Consider the following 22983-nt stretch of genomic DNA (forward strand, 5'->3'; position numbering starts at 1 on the left):
CTTTTTATCTTAGCTTGGTGTTAGGAATCACCTCTCAAACGTTGTCGTTGTTGTTTTGAAACACCCTGTATACCTCTTTATTATTGATAAGACGTCTTAATTGCCTCATTGATTTTGTATATATGTTTAATAATCACTGATCATATGTAAACTGCCTTAAAGTCAATGTTGGACAGAACCCATATACCTATATCATGGCATCTGCAAACTTTTTAATATACTTAATTTTTTCAGAAATATATTAACATCTATCTATCAACGCCGAAGCAAAATAAAAAATAAAAAATAGACCTCTATCCGTGTGTACATTCACCGGAAATTGAACTCTTGTGCCGCTCAACGGATAACGATTATGCAAACATTTATCCATCCTATAAACGAAAAGATCAATCTACTACAAATATTTTGTTTTTTATCTGGCGTTTTCCTTCATCCCCTGTTTTAAATAACAGAAAGCTTTTAGTGGAAACTTTCGCAGCTGAAGAACAAATAACTGACTTCTCTCGTGTGGTTCAATTGTGTTAGATTTGAGGTTAAACTGAAGTTACGAAATGTACACACAAAATAGAAAACCTGCTTTGTATGAAATTCAAACAAATGCTTGTGAGGACTTAACGCTTTATTACGTATTTACTAGATTGAATGTATATTGACAAATGATTGCTATGATTTTTTTGTTTTTCTTTACTCATTTTCCATACTAACATGTAAGAGCATTCCGGTTTGTTGTATAGACATTAATATTCCAAGTGTACCGCTGTTTAACTTGAGAGTAAGTTTATTTTCTTTTGGGATTAGGCCTTCTGTACCACAAACGACATTTTCCAATACGAGAATGCAATACAAGATTTTCTCTCTCTACAGTATATTCTTTTTCAAACACACAAATCCACAAAATTGAAGAAATAAAATAAAACATATTACAGCTTTCGTAGTCAATTAAAGAAGGGAGTTTTTGTAGAAAGCTTATTTAACGGATATGGACAAAGTTAACAAATAAAAGAAAACTCATAAAATTATGTCCCTTCAAGAAGTATACTAAGGTTATTAGAATTATCTATATATTAAAACGCTAGTTTTATAGGTTTGTCTCTAATTCTTTCGACAATGAGATCTCGACAAGTGCCGCTTCCACTGTCGATTCCAAATTTTGTGTAGATTGTCCAGTTCTATTTGATTTTTTTTAAATCATGGTCGTTATTTCTTTATTACATTTTTAGGGGTACACTGGAAGTGTTGAATTTTTAAAAAAATCATATCCTACGAGTTATACATTCCAATACCACATAGTTGTATATATGGGTTGTATATCTTTCAGGTTTTGTTTCATGGTCAGTAATATAAGGAAAAAGAAGGATAATCATTTCTCCAGTTTAAGATGAATCTTTATTGTTTGGAGTGTTTTGCCCAATGAACACCATATATAACTGACATTGTAATTAATTGTATATGTAATGTATTTGCTTATTACAAACTGCATGCAAGAAGAAAGAAAACACTGGTCATGCATGAATTAGAAACTCCAACCGGAAGTAGGCTCAAATCTTGCAAACGGTGCGAGATATTGAAAAAATAATCGAAAAGATCTCTCCTTTATGGTACCCCTTGCCGATTTTTATGAAGACGTCCTTCACTTGTGTCTGTAAAGAGACATGTAATATTTATTACAGATGTTGTGAGGAATGACAAAGAGATTCATGCTCATATGTGAATGTTGCGCTGTGTAGAGAGCGTAGGCTCAGCTAGTGTCTATATATTAAGATGCTAGGCTTATATGTTTGAGGTCAAGAAAAGTGTATATGTGGCCAATTCTTTTCGACAATGAGATCTCGAAAACCACAAGTACTAGAAACGTGCCAGTGCTTTGTATTCTCTGTAGGATTTTCACAACATCACACACTAAATACATTCTTTCATTTCCTAACAGCTTTCAAACGATATGCTACTTGACCTCCCCCTTGCCATTTGAAAATTTTGGGTAGAACTCTTCTGGGACCCTACGGAGAGCCCTGGGATAAATATTTTTACTTTCAATCATTGTACATTTGAAATGATGACATACGTGTTTTCCTGTTTTGACATCTGTCTCACCGTTTCAGATTTATGGGAATGGCCATAGATTTTACAATGACGTTTTTGCTGACATTTTGATCCACCGCTTTTTTACACACGGTAATTTTAGAGAGTCGAGACTTGTCTCGTGTTCTTAATTTCCGACCCCGCCTAGTACCCTGTGGGTGGCCCTGGGACAACACTTTTTGCTTTGATACGCTGTACTTTTAAAATTATCAAATACGTGTTTTTTCTGTTTTGGGATCTATCTCATCGTTTGCGATTTCTAGGGGTGGCAACGGACTTTCTGGACACTCTGTATATTCATATAACTCGCACAGCATATGCATTCGGAAAATTTTTATTGCAGTTTCGTAATAGGCGTCATTAGTGCTTTCGATTGGTGTATAAAGCATCTTCCACTTCGATATATAATCTCCCTCTCTTTCCTTGTCAGTTCTTTAGTTGGTATAGCGATAAGTGCGATCTATGATAATTGCGACTTGGAGTTGCGATCAACAAGGAAGTATTCAATTTTAATATGAAAACTCGAGTGACAATTGCGATAAACTTAAAGTATCAAAATATTGAGATACCGCAATTACAAAATATTATTATTATTATTATTATTATTATTATTATTATTATTATTATTATTATTATTATTATTATTATTATTATTATTATTATTATTATTATTATATAGACATACCAACATTAATGATTAATTTCTGATTTCTCTTGCACATTTTCCAATCCTGAGACTGTCAAAATGGAACCGAAACCTAATCCACAACTGTCTGAGCATATTTGAGATCAGTGTTGATGTTTACTTTGTGGCATTTTTTTTTTCTTTTGTTAGCACTTGGTTATCTAGTACTGTTATTATATACAACATATGAGCAATGAGGTATCAGCATCATTAGGTGTCGTCAGTTTCACATGTGCATGATGAGTCTTATAATGCAGGTAAGGATGCACAGAGTAATCAGAAAGGTAGTAATATGTCTGATGTACCTATTGATAATAGTACAAACACTGAAACATATCAAGAACCAATTAGAACAGAAAAAGAAATTGTAATATAATAAGTAAGATAGTGACCACATAGGTATTATTTCGTTTCTATTTTCACCTCGGCCAAGTACGTGGGGGTGCTGATAATATTCTTAGCTTTACTAAGAAAAATAAGACAAAATTAAATTTTTTTGATGGATTTATTCAACATACTCTCCCTTCAATTCGATGCATTTTTTTGCTTCGGGCCTGCAATTTATTTAGGCCCTCTAAATAAAACTCTTTTGGTTGGGTGTCAAACCATGAGTTTACTGCTGAAATTGCTTCAGAAATGGTGGCAAATTTTTGCCCCTTCAAGTGTTTCTTTAAATTTGGGAATAGGTGGTAGTCTGATGGGGCCAGGTCAGGTGAATATGGTGGGTGGTGCAAGTTTTCAAACTCTAATCTAGCCAATTTTTGCATTGCAACATTGCTCTTGTGAGAAGATGCGTTGTCTTGAAGATAGACAACTTTTCGGGACAACTTTCCACGGGGTATTTGCTTCAGCTCTGAGTGAAGCCTTTCCAGTAATGATGCAAAGTAAGCTCCGATTATGGTGTTACCTTCTAAGTTTGTGATGGATAAGATCGTATCTGTGTTTTTTTCTCGGGGTACTCCCGTTCCCTTGCGCATTATCATTCCACCAATTCTTCAATCACCATTCCACCAATTTTTCCATCATCATTCCACCAATTCTTCCATCACCATTCCACCAATTCTTTCATCATTCCACCAATTCTTCCATCACCATTCCACCAATTCTTCCATCATCATTCCACCAATTCTTCCATCATCATTCTACCAATTCTTCCATGACCACTCCACCAATTCTTCCATCATCATTCCACCAATTCTTCCATCATCATTCCACCAATTCTTCCATAATCATTCCACCAATTCTTCCATCATCATTCCACCAATTCTTCCATCATCATTCTACCAATTCTTCCATGACCACTCCACCAATTCTTCCATCATCATTCCACCAATTCTTCCATCATCATTCCACCAATTCTTCCATAATCATTCCACCAATTCTTCCATCATCATTCCACCAATTCTTCCATAATCGTTCCACCAATTCTTCCATCATCATTCCACCAATTCTTCCATCATCATTCCACCAATTCTTCCATCATCATTCCACCAATTCTTCCATCATCATTCCACCAATTCTTCCATAATCATTCCACCAATCCTTCCATCATCATTCAGTTGCCTTAATCATCCGTGTCCTTTAGCCTAATAAGGCATAATCTTGAAACATTAAACTGAAATATTGCATTTTTTCGTTTGTATTTTCCAGATTATATATATATATATATATATATATATATATATATATATATATATATATATATATATATATATATATATATATATTGATCAAAATATACTGCGTTGAAGATCCAAATGTAGAGAATTCATTTGTAGGTATCAAATTCTTCAATATTCTATCCACTTTCTTCCTTTGAAGGCATATCTTCTTCTATTCTCACCTTTTATATTTCTTTATGCCGTAGTATTTTCCTGAGGGAGAGTTACATCTTTAAATATATGGAATATGAAAGTGCTTTCGTAACTGGGTTTCCGAATCACATTCAACATTCCTTCGTGCCTTTAGAGACTTCTTGCGTGGCAAACAAATATACGTCTGTAGCAAAGAGAGGGAAAAATACGTTCACTCTTTCTGTGAGTTGTGGTTCCTGAGCACGAAGGTCGTGTCTCCAAAGCAATATAAGACATTAGCATTTCCCTTTCTCTCTCTCTCTCTCTCTCTCTCTCTCTCTCTCTCTCCCTTTACACTTGAGGAAGCTCACAAATTTAATGACAACCTTAGTTTCATCTTATCTTTTTCCCTTCAGAGAAGGAAATACTCAAAGGGAACATAGAAACTATTCAATATGTTGTCGCTTTAGGAAAATCTATTCGATTTCTTTTTTGCTTGAGAAAGTCCAGAAATAACTTCTTTTCAGTGTTTCTTTACTGTGCACTACCTGGAAACTGTGAAACAGAATCTATCCAGATATTTTTGTATTTCGTTCTTCACTACATTGTTTCTTTTTACATGAATACATTTGTCGAAGGATATGCATGAGAAGATAAGTGATTTTCTGTAAAAAAAAAAAAAAAAAAAAAAAAAAGGAGAATATTTGTTTAAAATACTGTACTGTATATTCCTTATTTACCGTAAAATTTTACAGTGTCATATTCTGTATAATCGGATAAAAAGAAATTAAATAAAGTATTTAGTTTATTCTTCTACAGTTATGCTCTACGAGCTAGTCATTTTCAGTTTCATGTTTTAAGATATCATGGGCTGCTTCTCACTTTGTCAATCTTCCTTCATGTATCGGACCGTCATCATCGGAAAGGGGTGGATCTCAAAGGGCGGCTTCATTTATCGTACATATATAACCCTTTCATCTGCATGTTCTCGCATTCTGACCAATACTCCAGAGAAAGATATTGTAAAATTTCTTGGGTAGAGCAATAAAATGTACTCGAGATTTGAACTTTTCCCTTCACCTTTTTATTATAAAAAGTTTATGTACACAAATTATAATAAGAAATTCCACTAATATTTAGGTAAGATTAGATAGGAGCCCGGTGACCAAGCGTCGTGGGTATAAGGATGGGTACCTCTCGGTGACCAAGCGTCGTGAGAGGGGTTTTTAGGTGTTTCGATCAATCCGGGAAGATGGATGTTGGTCGAGGCGTGCAGGTCCTTTTTATCCTGTATTGTCGGCTTCCTTGGTTGATTCTCGTCCTTCCGACTATTGGCGATGGTGATCGACTCCTCTTCGGGACCGTCGTCTGTTTGTTTTTATTTATTACTAACACATGTAGTTCACACGTGGTTATTGTATGACGTGTAGACATGCGGAACCTTACAATATACAAAATAGTAAGAAATGGTCTAAACAAAATACAGTCAATCCAAAACAACAGATAAAAGGAAATAAAAGACAGTTATTTCGTAGTAATGGTGATCCGGCACATGGCAGAACGGACACTATGACACAAAAAAATCAACAAGCTTTGATCGCACATCCATAGAAGCTGACCAACTTTTGGAGAACCAAGATATTAGCGTTTACGTCTGGTGCGTGAGGTTCTTGGTTCTATTCCTGAACAAGTATGTTTCTACTACACATCATCGTGTCCGTGGATTTTCTAAGGGTATTACGTTTAATCCCACATTCTCATTCCACCGCACCGATTCTTCTGTAATTACTTATCTTAACCACCCGCCTTCCTTAGTCTAAAGGACATAACTGTGGGACGTTAAACTAAAAAAATTCACTTTATTCTTCGGGAGGGACATAGCTTGAAAAAGACTATTGGACGAGAAAGTAAAGATAGATAGAGAAAGAAAGATATGGAAGTGCAGATGGTTTAGGATGAGGACATGGAACGTATGTATTACAGTGAAACCTCTCTAAAGCGGACAGCCGTGGGGAATCAAAAATTGTCCGCTATAGAGAGGTGTCCGTCTTAGAGAGGTTTCGATATTTTCTTACGTAAATTAGTAAATAAGGTGATATGTAATTACAAACTATTGAAGGTAATTTATCAAACCGTTCTATGACTGTGGGCATGTCGATATCTGCGGATTCTCCACAAATCGCTTTGAAAGAAATTTTGTCTAATCCGAAACTTCTCTAACCACTCGTTCGAGACCTTGAAATCTGAAACATTCATTTCTGTTGCTACCTCTAAATTCTTAGCTTTTAGCATCGACTCTAACACAGGATTTTTTTTCATTCCGCACTCTATAAAAACATTCACTTGCACACCAACTTTGTTCAAAGCAATGAGACACAATTTTCATTGTCATTTTCACACCACAACTTTATTAACTTGTCTAGGTTTTATATGATCTCAGGTGCTTGAGTTTTACCGATACAAAAATTTTCAGCTATCCTTCGCACACCTCAGTATTCTTCGAAAATTCAATCAATTCGATTTTAACATTAGCGCTTCTCGTGGCATTTCGAAAGCTCACAACTTACACCTTATTGCTTCCGTCTACAAATAGAGGCACTAAGACAATATGCGAATACGTGAACAAAAATTACCAAACATGTCTTCTGCTTGATTCCAGCAAAACAGTAAAATGACGTGTCATCCCAAATGGCAGGTAACTGTCAATCACTTGATTCTAAAACAGGTTGGGTGGGAGTGGAATGCAAGCAAAGGATATGAAGGTGTTGTTAAACAAAGACGCTTCATCTGAGTTTCTGAACAGCCAGTTGACAAGGAAAAATGTTATTACAATGTTTCCTTGGTGATATATGTATGCATTTCTAAAAATGTATTTTTCAACTTGTTTCTAGAGAAAGTGTCCGTAATATGGAGGTAAATAATACCTATAAGAGACAGAAAAGACTGTCCGTGTCCGTACTAGAGAGTGTCCGCTTTAGAGAGGTTTGTCAACATGGTTTTTCCTATTACAGTGTTTGGGGATTACAAAATATGTCCGTTATGAGAGGTGTCCGCTTTATAGAGGTGTCCGTTAGTAGAGGTTTCACTGTATTATGTTACAGGGAGGGAAATTAGAAAATCTGAAGGAGGAAATGAAACAAAATAATCTAGATTTGGTAGAAGTGTGTGAAGGTAGGTGGGAAGGTAACGAGATGTTTAACAGTGAACGATATAGAATGTTTTAATCAAATAATGAAAATAGCAGTCATAATGGTGTAGGAATAATTCTTGTTAAGCGCTTAAAGAGAAGATAATAAAAGTAGAATGTGTTGATAATAGAGTTATGATGTTAAGACTTAAAGGGATAAACAAGGACCTAGTAGTGATGCAGACATATGCATCGACAAATCGGCATTCAATTAAAGAAGTAGAGGAAAATTATGAGAAAATAGAAGAAATTATAGACGGGGAAAAGAGAGGTGCATGTGTAAATGCAGGGTTCCTACTGGTCAGGGAAGTCAGGGAAAATGGTGCAGGTCAGGGAAGTTCAGGGAAAAAGACAGAAAATGAAGAAAAGTCAGGGAACTTTTATAAAATATATGTTTACTAACATTAATTGTATACCAATTTCAACTTAGCCAACCATTATAATGGGTGTTGATCAGATTTTTATGGAAGGTAAGTGCAATGTACGTATGAGCAATGTTTACTATTTGTCTCTATAGAATAAATGTTCTCATATATAAATATTAACCGTTATTTATTCCTTATTTATATGTCAACGTCATCCCGACGTCTGTCATGAAAGTCAGGGAATTTTCTGCCAACAGTAGAAACCCTGAAATGGAATGAGAGATTTCGATGCAGTTGTGGGAGAAAAGCAGGAAGGTAGTATCGTAGGAAAATATGATTTAGGCGAAAGAAATGAAACAGGAGGGTAGCCAGTCAATTACTGTAGACAGAATTTACTAGTAATTGGGAACACGTGGTTCATTCAGCACAAGAGAAGAAGATATACACTAAAGTCACATTAGTGTTAGATTAGTAATGCTTCCCACATTCTGTACTATATACTGCCTACTCTATATTTGCAATCAACTCGGATTCATCACACTAAATCCCTATTTTTAATTTACAAACGAGTTCAGCCTTTGTATGAAGAACACCAACGCAATTTATTGATGTGGGATAAATTTCAGCAACCTTACTTACATTTAATCGTTGTTCTATTGACGAATCCATTAAATGATGATACCACGCGTAAATAAATTCCACGAAATATTCATTTACTTTTTTCGTCTTTATTTATTATCATAACCAGTTAAAACTTCTGGGTGCTTTGAGTTATTTTTACCTTTTTTTCATCTACACAAAGCCAACCGTTTAGGAAAATAAAAGAGAAAAAAGTTTGTATGCTTTTTAACTAATCTACGTTTCCATGAAGACGAATGTGCTAAAATGATCAGGAAGGGCTTCAACGCTTGATTGAAAGTACTTCAATTTAAAAAAAAAAACTTTCAAAGTGTTATCTTTTTTTTTTCGACTTCTGCCTCTCTTTGAAACTTTTTTTCATCCATATATATCGATTAAATCTTATTTAGATTGTACTTTCCTCCAATCACAGTACCATAATTATTTATCTGTACATGTTTGTTATGTTTTTATTGAGTACAATCACATATCTGGAACAAGTACACCTCATGTCTAACTTTGATTTTCGGAGCAGATAGGCGCTTCAAAGGACGTGGCTGATATGTAGGGTCATTGTAAATAATTAATTGTTTTTTCAGATGAAATATATGAAAAATTATTAATATAATACGTTTGTGCTTATAAAGGACCGAAAGAACACGTTTGGAAGTTTATATCATACTAGCAGAACCTGCACTCTCTACGCAGCGTATCATTCATATATGAGCATGAATCTCCTTGTCATTCCTCACATCTGTACATGTCCCTTTACAGACACAACTGAAACTCATCTTGATAAAAGTCGGCAAAGGGTACCATAAAAGGGAGATTTTTTCGATTATTTTTTTTTCAATATCTAGCGCTGTTTGCAAGATTGAGCCTACTTCCGGTTGGAATATTTAATTCATATATGATCAGTGTTTTCCGTCCTTCTTGCATGCACTATGTAATAAGCAAATACGTTACACACACAATTAATTGTAATATCACTGATATGGTGTTCATTAACCAAAATCCTCCAAACAATAAAGATTCATCTTTGACTGGAGAAGTGGTTATCCTTCGTTTTTCATTATCATTTGGCCATGAAACAAATTCATAGGAGGTATGCAACCATACATACTATTATGTGGTGTTGGAATGTATAACTCGTAGAATATGATACTTTACTTTTCCAAATTCCAACACTTGCAATGTATTGCTAAAAATGTAATAAAGAAATAATGGCCTTTTCCAAATATTCAATCAGAACTGAACAATTTACGGAAAATTTGCAATCGCTCAGTGAATACAGCATCTTCCTAAAACTTGTGGTTTCCGAGATATCGTTGTCAAAAGAATCGACTACAAACATATAAACGACCACAAACATATAAACCTTGCATTTTAGTATATAGATTTGTAATCTTAGATCGTAGCGACAGATGGTAGCAGAAGCTTAGTTTCCAAAATGACGTCTATGCAGCACAAAGCATTCTGAGTTTTAGAATATGACATTAATTGCTACGAAAGACTAAATACGACCTCTTTTACCATTTCTCATAGCATTCTGAGTTTTAGAATATGACATTTTTTTTATTACTATATAGTATGCATTCTATAGACAGTTTGCAACTGCGTCGTTGGAAATGAGTAAAAGTTGACAGCATGTTCTAGAGATTTTCCACACGTTCCATAAACTGACGTCAATGTAACCGTAGCAGCGAATAAGTTTGCGTTCCCAACACGAAGCCGTTAAATGATACGGCCGTGATACTGTGTGTCACTCAGAGAAGTGTTATGATGTATTTTAATGGTATTACTCACAATAACATGACTCGGAGACAACATTTGGATTACTTCAAACAGGAGATACCTTTGGGAAACTAAACAATGGACTAAGTGACGAGTGTAGTCCAGAAGTTTGGTATTGCAAGAGGAGCATCCCAAACTACTGGCAATGCTGTGCGAAGGAAGTGTAGTGGCTGACCACAGTCAACTTCACCAACGGACGACCAATACATAGTGCAACAGGCAAGAAGAGTCCGATGTCAAACATCGGGTGGAAATTGCAAATGTATTTAACAGGGATGCAAGGTTCCAAATCTCACGATCCACAGTGGCATGTCGTCTTCATGTGGGTAGTCTATTTGCGCGATGGTCACTGCGTGGTGTTTCGTTTACGTGTAAGTTGGAAACAAAGCTTGGAGTGGTGCCAAGAACATCACGACTGGACCAAGGAGGCGTGTGGCTGCGTTTTCTTCTCAGATGAGAGCATAATCAGTCTGAGAAATGATTCTAGACGTACACTCATTGGCAGGTGGAAATACGCGATGTAGGATATAACTTTGGAGTCCGCTGTTCTTCTGTGGGAAGACATAATATTGCGTAGGTATACCGTCCTCCAAATTTTTGAACTCGGTATACGTAGCTATTTCGTCCAACGGGTGTAGATCATAATAACATTTATATGAAACCACCGCTAAAGAATACTCTTTCAAGCAAAAGATAAATTAACAAAATTCGTGCTTCTTGTTGAAGTTACGCGTGATCATACGCACAATTGTGGTAATAACACTGTTAGCTGTTAAGGAGTTTGATGATCTAGATCTGTAGATTATTATTAGATATTCATAAAGTTTATATAGAAGCACGAGGAGAGAAAAGAATTTGAAACAAAAAAAGTTATCAAATTGAGTGCACATATGTTAAAGTTATGAGTCAACATACACCCATATTCTAGTCGGTTAATCACGGTTTTTACAGTATACCAGTTGAAATATTTCATGATCTAACGCCAAAGACTATCATTAAATTTATATGGGAACATTGGGAATGTATGCTCTCTTGAACAAAATGAAATCATCAAAACCGGTCCAACTATTTTGAAGTTATACATGAACATAGACACAACATACGAGGAACTACTGGAATGTCCGTATCCTAACCCAGAAGGAGTGCACATGGAATGATGAAATCTCACAACTATTCTTCATATTCCCCCCGAAGTTCTATATACGAGTTCTTCCCTCCAACGTGCTCCAATTTTTCCAGACCAGTTAAAAATAATTCTGAACACTAAAAATAGTCCGACGAAGCTAGGTCATGAAGATAAGGAGGATGATCTCAGATTGAAACTCTAGATCATGTAATGTCAGTTATGTTTAAAGTGCTCGATGGACAGAGACATTGCCCTGAAGGAACTTTTTTTAACTTTTCCGTGGCGTTGCACTTTCAAGTTCTCTTTCAGTTTTGAGAGTACTTCAGGGTAATATTCTACAAGAAATATGACCTTTGAGCAGGTATTCGATGAGTGTGACTATCCTTATCCCAGAACGCTTTTCCAGCCGACTTCTATATATTTATCTTTTTTGGGCGTGGAGAACCTGAATACTGTCACTTCCATTGTTTGTTCTTTCGTTTCAGGATTTTATTCGTATAAACATTTTTCCATGGTTACTATTCGTGACAGAAATTGGTCGGCATTGTGGTAAAATCGGAGATGACTTCTCTTTATGTCCTCGCTTTTTACAAGGGCGCCGATCCTGGGGGGCCGGGGAGCCCGAGCCCCCCCCCCCCAATCTTATGTGGGCCTCCTATTGTACTTATGAATATACAACATTTGGCATAATTTGAATGCAATTTGTCTTAAAATCCTCACATATATGCCTTCTGCATCTGAATGGGACTCGCAAATTTACAGAGAAATCGGCGCCTTTGCTCTTTTACACTTTTTATCTACTGACAGATCTTTGGGAGCCTGTGTTTTGCCAAGCGCTTGCGCATGCCGAAGTCATTATGAATTACGCTGCCTATACGTTTGCAAGAAGTACCCATAATCTCTGCCTCACGTTTAAATGAAATTCTGCGATTTTCGAGAATAATGCATGAACTTCATCCATGATTTCGGAAACAGTCACTGTTTTTGGTCTTTCTGCATGTGGGGAAATATGTGTTGAGAAATCGCCACGTTCAAACTATGCCACTCACTTCTTCACCACTGCATATGACGGAGGAAAGTCCTGTAGTGTTTTACTGATTTCCTCATTAAAGTGCTTCCGTGACTTTCTTTGGTGGAACTAAAATTTGATGACAACTCTAATCTCGAAGTTCGTGAGATTCGCTGGTGCGGCACACATGCTCATTTCAGGGACCTAAAAAACACATTAAGAATTCCGTTATTAATATGGAAATTTGTAACAGTAAGAATTCCGTTATTAATATGGAAATTTATATTTGTACATACAGAGATATGTTCTTTAAAACTATACAATTTTATCATTCTACCTGCACTCTTTCTTGATTGGGCTAAGAATTTTTCAGCAAACCCTCGTATATATATAAGAGGTTGAAAAATTCTCATTTTAAGTCGGTTAGAAATAAGTTTAATGCATGTACTATCATTCGATCACATCTTGTGAAGTAGAGAAATGTGAATCTTGTCAAAATATTAAACACTATCTAAATTCATTGTGAAATGGTGAAATTTACTATTTAACAAGAAACCACGTTTAAATTGTCTTCTGTTCAGTGAACATACTACGTTGGCTTGTAACAAGTACTTTTGTATTTTAGGAAAAAAAAAGTGATCAAACTATTTTAATGTGTGGTTTGTCCTGTGTCATTCACTTGTAAGCTCTTTGAGCTGGTAAAGAAACCACAACCAATACTACTTTTGTACAAATGTTTTTTGTGTTCAAAGCTGAACTTTGTTGCTCAGTTGTTGTGGAGAGCAGTTGTTGTAATTAAATGTTGTAATCTCTTTAAATTTAGTTTTTTGTTTCTCACAAAAGAGTGCCCACGTTTCAAGCAAAGAAACTAAAGAAACCAGAGCACCCTAACTCATTATCCAATGGAGTCACTTCGATATTTCTGATTGGTAGTTTGTTACCGTTCTTTTGTGATAATCCTCAAAGTACACAACACTTAAGAAGACAGAGACAATTTCGAAAAGTGGGTCCATTTTCTTTTTTCTTTCTTTCTTTTCTAATTATTAAGTTTACTCTGGGACCAAGTTTCAGCACTTAAGTTCCTTTAAAGAGACCTAACAGGCTAAACTTATCAGAAGTTAATTAGTAATTAAAAGCCGTGTCTCTTTTCTTAAGCTGAAAACTAACCACCCGAATCCGCCCTTGACAAGAATCGTTTGAGCTGTTACCATAGCCGAGCTTCACAATACAGTAGTATTATGCCTTTGATGAAATCGAACATTACGACTAAATGTAACCTCGACCTCAACATGCGGAAGAGGATGGGGCTGAAATGGAAATTCATTTTCACAACATTAGATCACCCTTTCATCTGCAAGTTCTTAGCCTGCCATACAGGACTCGCGGCTGGTTATTGAGACCTTACAAAGTGGATGATAGAGGAACTTATTTCTTCTTCAGAGGAGGACTAGCTCAGGAGAGTAATGCTCCCGGAAGTAGAAACGAGAAGCACAGTTCTGATTGGTTGGCGTTATCCACTTCTTGCCACGTTGAATTAAAATAGCAGAAATCAAAAGCTGGCTGCTGTCGGTTTTTGTGGCCGAGTGGTTCGTCAGTTCGCATCAAGCCGCCGTCGAGTCAACACGGGTGCTCTGGTGCTTCCACAGTGTACTATAGCCTATAGTTTCGTAGACCATATATACGTTAAGTGTATTTCATAGCTCTGATTACTATATCAAAGCAAAACTACTGAAGTAGGAGTTATACTCCGTACTCTCAATTATTGCCGTTTCGGCGTAGTGTCGGTGTATCAGTGCAAACGTGAATATGGAATATAAAAAAGATCTTCAATTTAAACTAGAATTTGACAAGAAGTTCCGTGCAGTTCGACCAGTCCCCTTGGAAATCTACCATTGGATGAACTCCACTTTCCCAGGTATTTTTGATCACATCAGTGCCATGCAGTTAAATAGTGAAAATTTTTGTATTTTTCTAAAATTCAAAACGCAACAGGAATACGATGACTTTGCAGCTCATGCCCCTAGTGAGGTACCATTCACTCATTCAAATAAGGAAGTGAGTTTTGTTCGAATTATTTCCGCAGCAGATCCGACTACCCTCCTTCGTGTGTTTGAGTATCCTATCGAGGCACCGAACAACTTATTGAGTGAGGCTCTTAGTGCATATGGTTCAGTGATTAAAATAGAAGATCAGGAATGGGCCCCTCCTTATCCCCCTGGTATTAAAACTGGAACTCGCCATGTACATATTAAACTGACATCTCATGTGCCATCCCGACTTCTAGTCCATGGTTATAAAGTAGGAGTATCATACAGTGGACAACCGATTACATGTTTCCGATGCCAAAGCTCTATGCATACCGTAGCGAACTGTGTACTGAAACGGGGGGCTCAACCCCGAGGGGCAACGAGTGTAATCCCGACCACTTCTCCGTCAATTCCTCGCATGACAGAACTCGGAAAAGTGACTCCTAAGACATCCTACAAATTAGCCCCACCTGTCATTTCTACGAAATCTGGTAACCAAGAAGATGATCTTGAGCATCGACCCTCGGTTCCGGACCCAAAGGAGTTCCCTGCACTTTCAATAACGTCTCTTGAGAAAGCAAAGGACGATACCCAACTTCCCAGTAAACGAGTGCCTTTATCGCCTACATCGGAGGCCTCCGGCATACGAGTAGAGCAGCATATCACCTCACACAACATGGAGGTTGAACCACATCCCTCACCAGTTGAGGATAGCGAGATCCCGAAAGAGACACAGGAAGAGCATCTTGAACCCTTTGAAAGCGAGTTTCTCCAGCATGAGACACAAGGAATTAAATTTAGCGATGTTATTTCTAAACAAAAAAGACGCAAACTATCCCGGAAGGAAGAACTGAATTCTCACTTGGAAGGCAGCCAAGTCTCTCTGTCTTGCGATCGAGACCCACGGACTCGCCCACAGCAGGTGTTTGAAACAGATACATAAGGTATTGGTCTTCAAGGTCAATGGATACGAATTCACCCCAAGTAGTGTGGTGTGTGCCTCCGTTGGTTTGTTTTTTTTCTCTACGTCACGTGTGTACAACACAAGTGCCCTCCGATTCTAATAGTGCAAGAGTGCAGAGTGGAACAGCGGTATTTATCACGTATACAAACAGGAAATCCTTGAGTGTTAGTTGTGTTTAAATCTACCATTGCCGTATGGTTATAATTTCACCTGCAGCATTTATATTCATAAACATCTATCATGGATTTTGTAAGTTATTTTTTGCTTCACTTCTTAGTTTTAAGACTCATATTAACTTTGAGTAGCGTAAACTTACGTAGATATCGACATTGCACAGAAGTGTTATACTACGAAATTTTCCTCTATATGACTGTGATAAACTCTTTATCCTTTCTCACGATAAATTTAAATCGCGCAAGTAGTGACGATAAAAAAGCATATTTAAACCAATTTCTCGTATGTCATAAACCGGATGTAGTTTGTGTGCAAGAACTTATACATGATTCATTTCACAATATGATGGACTATGATGTGTTTGCTAATTTAGGACCCACCACTGGAGTAGGGATGTTTATCCGAAAAGGATTGGGGCATACCAATCTTACTCTCTCCCCTGACGGACGTATTATTCATTGTGTCATACAGGGGCACCTGGTCGTCGGACTATATGCTCCTTCTGGCTATACAGCTAAGAAGGAACGGGCTGAATTTTATGGCCAAAGTTTGCCACAATTCCTGCCTCCTAATATTTCTCGTATGGTAATCATGGCTGATTGGAATACCACTGAAACCAGTACAGATTCAATTCCGCCCACCCCCCCTTGTCCCGCATTTTTGGAATTTTTGCGGGCTTATCACTTACGGGATGTAGTCATTGTTTCCAATTCACCGAGGACCTATACCCATTGTACTTCACATTCGAAAAGTAGGATTGACAAAATATACGTCACTCCTGACTTATTTCACACTATTATTGACGTACAGACTATTATACCATCTTTCAGCGATCATGCAGCGATCAAGCTCCACATAAAAACAGATCAACCCTTGCCAGCCCTTAGCAGGCGAGGATACTGGAAGTTAAATACATCCTTACTTCACCACGACGGTTATCGGGAGGAACTGAAACAACAATATTCATATTGGGAAAGGATGCAACAATATTTTCCAGATCTCGCCTCTTGGTGGACGACATTTCTTAAACCTAAGATCGCTCGGTTCTTCCAAGGTAAAGGACACGAAACACGACACGATCGGCAGTTGATGTTTGAATTCCTCTATGAAGCATTGCGTCAGGCATGGTGTGCGGCCCCCTCACTACAGAATAAACGCACAGTGCAACAGCTCAAACTACGACTCCAAAATCTCCAGGCTCCCACACTCATGCCTTCTTTTATTAATGAGACCACATATTATAGGCTTGCCCAGGAAACTGTCACTATTTACGACGTTGCACGTCTATTGCACCGGCGGAAACAGGCTACAATAGTAGCTTTCCGACTCCCGAATGGTGATATGACTAGTGATTCGATTCAGATCCTAAATGTTTTCCGTGAGCATTACCATAAATTAGTACAACCCCGACCTTCTGACACCAATGTTACAACTCAGTTTTTGTCGATTATTCCCAAACTGATTACGGAGGAAGAGGGTCGTGATCTCATGCGCCCCATAACTTCTCAGGAAATATGGATGGCCCTCCAGGCAACAAAAGGAAAGGGCGCGCCAGGATATGAAGGTCTGCCGTACGCGTTCTATAAACAATACTGGACTTTTCTTTCCGATACCCTAGTCAAGTTATTTAATACATATTTACAGGGAGGCCCCATCCGCGGTAACGTCGGAATCACAATCTTTATCCCGAAATCCGCCACTTCCCAGACTGTACAGGAGTACCGACCCATCACTTTACTGCCTACCGATTTGAAACTTTTTACCAAAATTCTGACGGCACGTTTAAAACCCATATTGCAAAAGTATATTAGTCCATATCAGGCAGCCACCCACCCCAAATATAACATCTATTATGTGTTACGTTCGTTACGGGATTTTATAGCGTACGTGCAAACTCGGCGCATTAAAGCGGGGGTCCTTGGCATAGATTTTTCTTCCGCATATGACTGCGTTGATCACGGGTTTCTTCTTCAAACTTTAGACGCTTGGGGATTTCCTCCTGCATTTCAACAAGTCATAAGACAACTATACCAATCGGCCCAATGTCGAGTACAGATCAACGGTCATCTTTCTGACATATTTGCTCTGCAACGCGGATTACGGCAAGGTGATAGCATCTCGACGAGCCTCTTTGTGATAGTTCTAGATACCTATCTCCGGGCTCTGGCTAACATTACCTCTCCCGGTATACCGGAATACCATCAATTACACGTCTTCGGATTTGCGGATGACGTAACCTTAATAGGAACTACGCCCAAAGATATGCTCACCGCCATCCGCATAACTGACGAGTTCACCCAGTGCTCCGGCTTGGCATACAATAAACACAAGACCAAACTCCTGTCATTTCACGGATTCTCCCTACCCTCTTTACCTGATTCACGCTCTCACATTCCCACGGTTGATGTTTTAACAGTACTCGGCATAACTTTTCATAGCGATGTACGCAAACAAATGGATGCTGTCTGGCGTCCTATAGTTCTTCAGATTAAGCAGCTGCTATACTTACAACGGTTCCGAGGTCTGCATATCATACATAAGGTCCAATATCTTAACCAGTATGTTGCTGCTAAACTTTGGTACTACGCGCGTATCTTTCCCCTCCCTTCTGTTTACGCTCGCCAAATTGAATCTGTATTTATGTGGTTTCTTTGGCGGGGCTACTACTTCCGCCTCCGCCACAACACTATTTATCTTCCTCGCAGCGAAGGGGGCCTTGGACTCGTAAACATTCGTCTTAAAAGTCAAGTTTTATACATGCTAGATGCGTATCAAGACGTTGAGCCCCACATGGACTATACACGGGTGTGGATCGAATGTTTCTGGCCCGAATACTCCCAACCAAGGAATCCACCTTTCTGCAGATTTGGCAAATTATGTCCTACCTATGTCACCAATCTTGTTCAAGCATGGACATATTCTGGTGCGCTTGCTTCCCCTACTACATATACTCACCAAACCTTATACCAGCAATTGTGGAGAGCGTCACTTGTAGATGTGAGAGTCCGGGTACAGGATATGTTCCCCAATAAACAATGGCGCCATATTTGGCAAAATCTAAGAACCAATGTCCTCCCTTTGCACACACAAGCGGTATGGACGACCATCGTTCATCAACTGCCTGCCACACAAGAACGACTTCTGCGCATTGGACGTACCACAACCCTCACCTGCAAATATTGTGGCCACTCCGACACACTATCTCATCGCTACATGTCATGTTCAGGTGCCGATATTATTTGGAACCTCCTCCTTCGTATGTTGAGCTTGATCTGCCGTACACCTGTTTCTTTATTTACAGTCGATCTCCTATTCTTTCCTGCATTTCAGTATTACCCAAAAACCAAACATAATACGGTCCTCTGGTTAGTTGGTACCACATTGTTATATGTTCATCATTCCATGCCGTGGAATGATGAATGCTTATATTTCGACTTTCTACAACGGGAACGCCGCAAATATTTTTCAGTCGATCTTGAAAGACAATCTTTCAGTGGTTTTTTGCAAGCAGCTCTGTCCCACCTGTCGGGAAAGACCGGGAGGACATGAATTGTGCTTGTGAACATTTTCCTTGTTATGCATAACCATTATCATCGTACAGCGGAGTAGGTTTGCTCAGAATCACATCTTGGACTCTCTTCCCAGTGGTCGGTCCTAGATTACGCCTATATTGTCTCCATGTAATTTTGCTATGTAATATTAGTGACAGAGTACAATAAATATTCAGTGGTTTAGCGTTATATGCTAGTAACGAAACTATCTTTTGACGTGAGTTCAAACCCGGCCCGAGAAAAGTTTTTTTTTACATTTTTTTTTTTTACATTTTATAACACTTATTAAATTAAAATAATATGAAAATAATACTCAAAAAAGTGATTTATTTACTTTTGTGCAGATAAGAAGTAGTAGTATTATTCCCCTTGTACTCCATGATATAGGGCTCGTTTTGTTCCCCTTGTACTCCATGATATAAATTTTGTGACCAACTTAAAACAACTGGCTAGGATAGCGCGTAAAACAGCTGGCTAGAGTAGCGCGCGGAAAACGTACTTCCGGGAGTATTACTCTCCAGAGCGGGTCGTAGGACGTGTGCCAATTCCGATCTGCTTGTGTGATACGTTTCTTTGTTGTGCTTCGTAAAATCTAACTAACTCTATTTCCTATAGAACCGGGAGGTTCAATGCCGCATTCACAAAAGCTCTTCACTGACTTCTGTCCTTAGCCACCTGGATCCAGTTTCTACTTTGTATTCCTATTTCTGTGAGATCCATCTTAATATTGTCGTCCCATCGGCGCCTAGGTCTTCCTAATGGACGTTTTCCGATTGGACTTCCAGTCAAAACTTTGAAAGCGTTCCTACGTTCTTCTATTGTGGCTGCATGACCTGCCCACCTGAGCCTCCTAGACTTGATTATGGTAAACAGTATAAATTATGCAGTTCTTCATTATGAAGTTTACGCCATTCCACATTCCCGTTTCTCTAGGGTACAAATATTCGTTTCATCAATTTATTTTCAAATACTTTCAATCTGCGTTCTGCCCTCAGCGTAAGCGACCATGTTTCATACCCATATTATGAAACAGGCATGATTATTGTTTTATATCATTAAAACAAACAAAGAAATCAAAAACATGAAGAATAAAGAACATGAAAAAATCGTCACCATTTGATCTTATGTGCGATCCCGGGTTCGATTCCCTGTAAAAGCTTTTTCAGGCCAGCGATCCTGAGTCAGGTGTTTTCCCGGGTTTTCCTCATTCATACTAGGCAAATGCCGGAATGGTGCTTAACATACAGGTCGCAGGTCGCTTCCCTTCTTCTCTAATCCTTTTTTCGTTCCTTTCACTTAGTCTTAGGCTATTTCGTCGACAGCGTCACAAACTGTCGTATCTCGGTTTTCTAAACTTTTCAGGAGAGCGATTTTTAGGTTTTCACACAACTTTGAACAGCCATAACTCAAAATCTATTTTACCAAAAGGAGAAAAAAATTACCAAGTTATAACTTAAGTAATAAGAAATCAGTGGAGAAAGTTTTATGGAATTTGCCTGTAAGAGCTTGTGGAAAATTTGGCGGGAAAAAGATACGACAGTTTGTGACGATGGTAATCCTCTCTTGTATGAAAGATACGACGCATATTTTTTATACTGAGAACTACATTAATAGATGAACAATCGGAATATATTGCACTTTTATTGAAAAACTTCGTGTTTATTACACAAAATAATTTAACAAATGCTTCCTGAGATTCTTGAGGGTAAAACGAAATTCCTGAGAACACACAAGAAACACAATATTAAGAGCATACTAACCATAACATAAAATAATGCTATCAAGTTGTCATTACCATCTTGCCAAGTAATTTGCAAATTGCATGCTTTGATATTACACTTGAGAAGGATGGATAATGTGATAAGTTTCTGTAAAATTGAACATGTTCAGGGTTTCGAATGATTGGAGTTGGGCACGGACACAATGATAACGAGTCCTCGTAGGCATGGGAGACCCGGGTTCGATTCCCGGCGGGAGCTCATGTGGTTCGGATTCCATGTTAATCAGTAGGTCCACGTCTCATATAGCCTCTCTGCTGAAAGGCACGTTAAAAATCAATCAATCAATCAATCAAAACGAGTCCTCGTACTTCTCTGGAGCGATAATTTTTGACAAGTCTGCAAAGTAGGAACTTCTATCTGGTGGATTCAGTCTGCGTTCTTTTCAGGGAAATAGTTATGTAAGTGTCCTCAAAATGACTTGTCTTAAACTGACTGCAGTTTGGATAGTCTCTGTTTACTTTCACTTCGCGCATTTCCGTCCAATTGATTGGATCTCCATTTTCGTCACGTCTAACTGACAGAATACAAAGACATTGGGACAGACATCTAGCCTCATACATCGCTTCCGTCAACACAATGTACGGTATATGGGTTCTTTTTCCTTGCCAGTTTAACAATCGGTTCAGGTTGCGAGGGTACAAAATTACTGCTACAGTGTTTAATAGATGTGCTTATAGCACTGTGGACTGAATCTCCCTCATTTTGTCCATGTCTAGATTCAAAGAATCGGAGAGAAATTTCTCTGATGTTCTTACGTGTTTGCACCGCATACCCCATCATAGTAACCAACCTGAACTCCTACGAGGTCCATCCTGTATTTATCTAACTCATTCGTTACGGATTTTAACGCGCCTCCCTATAAAGAATTCTAATATTCCATGTTCCAAATCTCATGTCCATTTTCTTTTGCTGATGTCGTGCCAAGTTATCAGTCTTGGTCCGAGGCTTCTGTGATTGTTTCTGAAAAAGTGTCTTTTTTTTCTATTACAGGATGAGTTTGTTAGGCTCACCCAAACCCCTAAGCTGGAGGGCCACTCCTTGTCTGCCCGCGACTGCTTATTCAGTATCTTCGCAGCTAACCTCTATATCTAAAGGCCTTCTCCTCGATCCGCTACCTGGGGCCGCGGTGACTCAGTGGTAGAGCGTTCACCTCGGGTTCATGAGGTCGCGGGTTCCAACCCTGCTCCCGCCAAGTGAACTTTGTGGTGGAAAAACAGCGTGTGCGTGGGTTTCCTCGGGGTTCTCCCGTTCCCTCCCACTTTCTTCATTCCATCATTTCATTCATTTCTCATAATCACCTTCTCCTTTAGCCTAACCGGCAAAACGTGGGACATAAAACTCAAAAATGTCATGTCATGTCGATCCGCAACCTGAAAACGCCCCATACCGTGTAAATATAGATATATGTATGCAACCCCGCATTGATCAAGTATAACATTCTAGCTTATAAGTTTATTTGCTTCGGCTGTTCCTAGCTTAAGATGGAAGTAAAAATACATTAAGAACAAATGATAAAAAAACTAAATCTACTTGATGGATAACAATAAGAAATGATATAAAAAGCAATGAGTTTATCAGTACGGGACTGTATACCTACTTTTGGGCCACTTTGTATATATAAACAAATTGCTTTGAGCATAGGCGTATCTGTCCACTTGCGAAAGATCTGTTGCTCACAAACTGTCGTAACTCAAGATACGACTGTTTGTGAAAATGGTTTATATGCTTCATCTTAAGATACGACACAGTGACTTCATCACCACCGTCAAAACAACGCACATTACAGATGTGTCGTTTTGGGAAATTGTAGAAGTCAGTGTATGCAACTAC

General features: G+C 38.2%; 1 protein-coding gene across 1 annotated transcript in view; it reads left to right on the forward strand.

The window, feature by feature from the left end:
• Positions 1–22983, forward strand: part of LOC145670651 (dynein axonemal heavy chain 1-like) — a gene marked incomplete at its 3' end in the record, with an annotated part of 1762390 nt that overhangs the window by 1376066 nt on the left and 363341 nt on the right.

The sequence above is a fragment of the Thermobia domestica genome, chromosome 14 (genome assembly GCF_964235325.1).
Source record: "Thermobia domestica chromosome 14, izTheDome1.hap1.1, whole genome shotgun sequence".
In the NCBI taxonomy this organism is placed as follows: Eukaryota; Metazoa; Arthropoda; class Insecta; order Zygentoma; family Lepismatidae; genus Thermobia; species Thermobia domestica.